This window comes from Helobdella robusta (assembly GCF_000326865.2).
Source record: "Helobdella robusta unplaced genomic scaffold HELROscaffold_9, whole genome shotgun sequence".
Classification (NCBI taxonomy): Eukaryota; Metazoa; Annelida; class Clitellata; order Rhynchobdellida; family Glossiphoniidae; genus Helobdella; species Helobdella robusta.
In genome coordinates, this window is record NW_008705512.1 from 3,597,720 (window position 1) to 3,603,973 (window position 6,254).

Here is a 6,254-nt window from a genome sequence, read left to right on the forward strand (position 1 = left end):
CGTTAGCTCTTGTCATGTAGACTGAACTATAGTTTTGATAGTATATTGAATATCAAAATTAAAAAAATAAAAATTTGAAAAATTGTTGAAATAAACTAATTATTTGAAATAGAATGAAACATTTGAATGTTTGAACAAGTTAACAAGATGCAATTGCGAAACATAATTCTTTGCAATTTGAATTGTGAATAAACTAAGAATAGAAAATCAACATTCTCGGTGGCTGTGGCGATGATACTGATAATGATGACGGGGGTGATGATGATGATGATGGTGATGATATTAATGATTAAGATGGGGATGATGACGAGAAGTTCTCGTTGATTGATTGGCAAGTTTAACACAATTTCTTTTCTGTTTCTATTTTTTAAATTTGCTTCTACGCTTTCAACTTGAATGATTGAATTTTTATTTCCAAATTCATCAGCAATCAATCAGCTGATGTTGTCAATCAACCAATCAATCAACCAATCAATCAACCATTCAATCAATCGATCGATCAATCAAGTATTTGTTAAAATTCGCCGACCTTTTTAGAATAAAATTTTCATTTTCTCCTTCTTCTTTTTAAAAATAACTAATTAATTTTTTCATTTTACCTCAAGAGAAACTAGAAAAATTAATTCCTCATCTCTTCTTAAAAATTTTTAGTAAAAAAATTTTGAAATGAAAAAAAACAAAATGAATTAACCTCTTCAAACAAACGTTTCAAAGTTTTTAATCCCTTCTCTTTAGCAAAATAAATTCGCAATCAAATTTCTAGAGAATGGTTGTAATTAACAGGAAAGGCAAGAAAAATTACTCATCCTCCTGGATTAATTTTCTTTGCTACATTTGTCAAACATTCTTTGTTATATTTGTTAAACCTTCTTTGTTGCATTCGTCAAATATTCTTTGTTACACTCGTTAAACATTTTTTGTTACACTCATTAAACATTCTTTGTTACATTTGTCAAACATTCTTTGTTAAATCTTTGTTACACTCGTTAAACATTTTTTGTTACACTCATTAAACATTCTTTGTTACATTTGTCAAACATTCTTTGTTAAATCCTTCAAACATTCTGTGTTACATCTTTTGAAAATACTTTGTTACATTTGTTAAACTTTCTTGGTTACATTTTCTCAATTCTCTTTGTTGCATTCGTCAAATGTTTTTTCTTTGCTTGGTCGAAAATAAATTACCCCTACCGACATTCAATTACGTTTACAGCTTATGTCCTATTAAGATATCAGTTGGTAGAATTTTCTAGCTATAAATTTTTTTATATTTATATATTTTTCTACGAGTTGGGCTGAAAAAATTTGATAAGATGATAAAAAAGGAAAATAAATTTTTTTGTAAAAATTTTGTTTAGAAACTTCCTGATTTGGAAATCAGATATTTGTTTTTTAGTCCTGTCGGAATGAAAATCCCAACGACTAAAACTAACAATCTTCAGTAATAAATAAAACACCACAAACTAACGAAGTGATTCGTGGGAGCTATAGGCTTGTAGAAGGAAAAACTGCGATACTCTTCTGAGAGGTATTCGGGCTGCTGATGAGTCCTCGGTAATGACTAAACACATGTCCAGCCTATCCAAACGAATACTATTCTTTCTTCCTTTCACACCCGCTCACAGCTCTTTCTGGTTTGGTGTTCCCATACATTAGCGCAACTGCAACAGTTCTTTGAGAATTTTTTTTTCGAAAATTTTATTGCGCCCAATTCTTTAAATCAATCAATTGTTTCACAAATATTTAATCACATTATTTCATTCCCACAGCAATCAATCATCCGACTGAGGCATTCTTATCTACATCAAAACTTTTATTTTTAATTGTTACGGATCTCCTTATCAAACTCCCATCAATCAAATAAATATATACATACATGTGCATTAGGTGTGGTATTTGACAAACACACACACACACAAACAAACAAACACACAGAGATACACACACACACACACACACACATACATATCCATGTATTAAAATCCACGTGGAATATTGATTGTTGTTCATTGCTTATTCCGGGCGCATTGAATGAGGATGACGAGCAGCAATTGATTGAGGAGGTACTTTGGCGATGATGGATTGGATCCCTGATTCCAAAACTAATACCCCATTGTACTGAAGTGTACTGTGATGTATTGTACTGTAAATTAATGTAGGCTTGCTGTAGTGTAATGCCTTGTATGATAATGTACCTTAACGTAGTTTATTGTCTAATTAATTTAATTAATCTATCGAAAATGATTCAGTTTTTATTTAATATGCATGTATTATACATGTATAATATATAATTTTTATACATTTTTACACGTACGTATTCATTTTATAATCGCTATTCATGTATTAATACCATTAAATCCACTGATAACACACCAATTGCTTCTTACAACGGTTAATTTACTTTTGAATGATGACAGCCGGAAAGTAATTCACTAATTGATGTCTGAATAATTGATGATGCTGTGTGTTATTGATGGTGGTAGGGTTGGTTGAAAGTGACATTACTAAGTAAGAAATGATGTTTTTAGCATTTTTTTAATTTTCATCTCAAAACTTTGCTACATCTTAAAAGTATTTAATATAAATATTTACAAATAATTTTGACATATTTATATTAATAATTATAATTTATAATAAATTACAAATCTTTTCACAAATAAAACTGCCACAAAAAACATGGCAAGCTTACCAAAAAAATTAAATTTATTGCTCGCGCATATGACAGCTTTCGTAAGTTTTAAACAAAGCCCGGCTAGGCCATAAATTCTGCGAAACACATCGCCCTATCATTCGTCCGCTTCTTTGTTGGAATAATAATGAAATGAGATGAAGTTTTAAACAGTATGAGAAGAAAAAATGAAAAAAAAAATGGCAGACTGAATCACAGGATTGAAAGATTCATCGCAGGATTGCAAGATTTATGATGACGTCATCGCAGGATTGCAAGATATACGGTGACGTCATGTAACAAAAACAAGCCAAAGACATCGAATTCGGGAATAATAATTCATTTACGCATCTTTGAGCAGGAATCACGCACGCGTTTTTCGATTGAGAATTATGGCGCGCTTTAAAAACAGAGCAAGAAATATGGGGAAAAATTTTGTGAGGAATTATTAATTATGGAATATTAATAAGGAGTTGACTGCTGGGCTGCATTCGTTGAGGTTGTTCGTCTCGCACGCTTCTGTTACAGATTGACTGCTTGCTGCTGTCTGATTGATGGCCATGCTCGCTCGTGAACGTTTCATCAACCATTAATACTATATTCTTTGAAAAAATTTAGTCAATAAATAAGTTTTATATATTAGTACAATACAACACAATAAAATACAATACAATACAATACAATACAATACAATACAATACAATACAATACAATACAATTCAATTCAATACAATACAATACAATACAATAATTTCATCTATTCATCCACACATTTATTTACCTATCCATTCATTCATCCATCCATTTATTCACCTATCCATCCATCAAACATCTTCTACTCGCAAACAGGTTCTAAAGATAGCAGTTCACAATTGTTCCATGTTCAAAGGTTGCATCGACTGCCTGCAATCATCTGATCCGTACTGCGGATGGTGTGTGTCTACGCAAAGGTATGCATAACACACACACTCACACACACACACGCACACGCATACACACAAACATACACATACATACCACCACTATGCAATGGCGCAAACACACGCACACATATGCGCACGTGCACGTACTAACATTTAAACGTAATCAATCACTTACATTACATTAATAAACATTAAGACTGACGCACCTTCACCTACGCATATTCATACCTGCAACAACCGCGCATGACATTGTACAGATGAGTATACAAATAATATGTCCATTTTTTTATTTTTGATCAAACATACTAATATTATCACACACACACACAAACACCACACGCACGCATATATTAAATACTCACCACATATACAAACCAACATACAGAATAACATATGAAATGTTTGTACGCATTACACACAAAGCGTACAACAAAAACTAAAAAATTTGGCAGATGTACACTCAGACGGTCATGCGGTTCATCTCGCGCCTCTGATTGGCTGGATGACTTGCTGCCCAACAGGTGTCCGCTAGTATTGAAGATCTCATTCGTCCGCAGTAGGAACAGTTCGGTGACGTCATCGTCCCTGCATAGAGGGCACCACAGTGTGGTCAGTTGGTGTTTTTGTTTCTTTGGTTTTAATGAAATTTCTTCTTCCCTTTTTCGTTTTATTGGCTGTCAATATTTTTTTCATTAGTTTTTTTATCGCATGTTTTTTTTTGTTTTCGGTTTGTTTAATGTTTTCAATTTTTGATTTGCTTGTTTTGTCAAGTAGAAAATTTTTTGATTTTTTCACAGAACAATTTTTTCAAATTTGTAAACTCTTGTTTTGTTTAAATTAATTCTAAGATGTGTGATTTATACACAATTTACCATTTCTATCAATGATTTTTGCATTTTCAAATGCATTTATTTTTGTATAATACATCAAAAAACAATTCATCTGCGTAAAAAAAACTACCAAAGAACAATAAAAGTAAATGAGTTAAAACGTCAGAGACCATCTCATAAAAGTCCACATACACCCAAACTTGTGAGCAACATTTTGCATATTCACACATAAAAGCCATTCAATTATAAACCACAGTTTGAAGTAATTAAAAACCAGAACGAACTCATAAACATATGAGTTAAGTTTTTAAAAAATTATTTAAAAACACACAGACAAAAATAAAACTATGCAGATACTCGTATAAAAAACCAAGAGCGCAAGCAAGGGTTGAACTGAACAACGACACAGACTTCCAACATTCTACGCGGCAACTGCGAGCGTACAAAATTATTAAAGAAACCCACAATCCAACTGCTTCGAGATTTATGACTCACCGTCTGTGCAATCTTTCACGACGCAAATCTTCACACGCCCACACACACACACACACACACACACACACACACACACACACACACACACACACGACACACACTCTTGCACTTATACAACACGCGCATACAAAAGACATTTACGCAATGAACTGCAACTCACGCACTTTCACACAAACACGCACACAGAAATAAAAACGCTGGCACGCACGTTTACACACTTATTGGCACAAACACATATATTCTTCCTCCTCTCTCTCTCTCTCTTTCTCTCTCTTTCTTTCTCTCTTTCTCTCACACACACACACTCACACTCATTGTTCACCCATCCAAGTGCATATTTTATTTAATAAATCTTCTTTTATGTTCTAAACTTTAAAGACCTTTTGTCTTTCGCCTATATTTACTCATTTATATTTTGGGTTTATTTTGAAAAAATATTTTGAAGAATAATAATTTTTGAAAACAATTCGTGAAAGATAATATTGCTATTCATGATGTTGCGTGTGCTGTATAGAATTTCATAGCTACATTAACTGGAAGGATTATAAAGAGCACCATAAAAAAGTCTTCTATTACAAAATCGTTGCATTCGTTAAATATACATGTTATTGATGTTAAGTTGCTGTTGTTTTGCTGAGTTGTTGTGCTGTTGTTTTGCTGTGTTGTTGTTGTGTGCTGTTGTTTTGCTGTGTTGTTGTTTTGCTGTGCTCTTGTGTTGTTTTTTCGTTGTTATATCGTTGTTCGCTATGTTTGTGGCTGCAATGTTCGAGTAGTATCTGTAAGAAATTTTTATGAGGAATGTTGTATATGAAGAGTCGTCGTTATCCCTTTTGACTGAAATTAGCTTCATTCCTTAGTAAAAAATATCCAGCATGGCTTGAGTTGTATGCTCTTAGCTGGCTAACTGAGTTACCCGCGACAGCCTTAAATCACAATATTCATAGGCAGGAGAAAGGAAAATTTCTAATTACTACCATCATACCATCATCATAATTATCATCATCAACAACAACCTTATCTTCATCATCATCATCAACATCATCTACATCATCCTTGTCATCATGCCATCATCATCCTCATCATTATCAACATCAATATCATCTTCATCATCATCGTCATCATCAGTAATGTTGTTGTTGTTGTTGTTGTTGTTGTTGTTATCTTCTGATATCATTATCTTTTGCTATTGTCTTGGTCACTGTCACCAACATCATCATTATCATTTTCACCTCATGTATCTTCTTCATTATCATCTTCACCATTGATATTATTATTATCACCACCATTCTCATTATTGCCATCATTGTCCTTTGTTTCATCACCATCATCATCGTCATC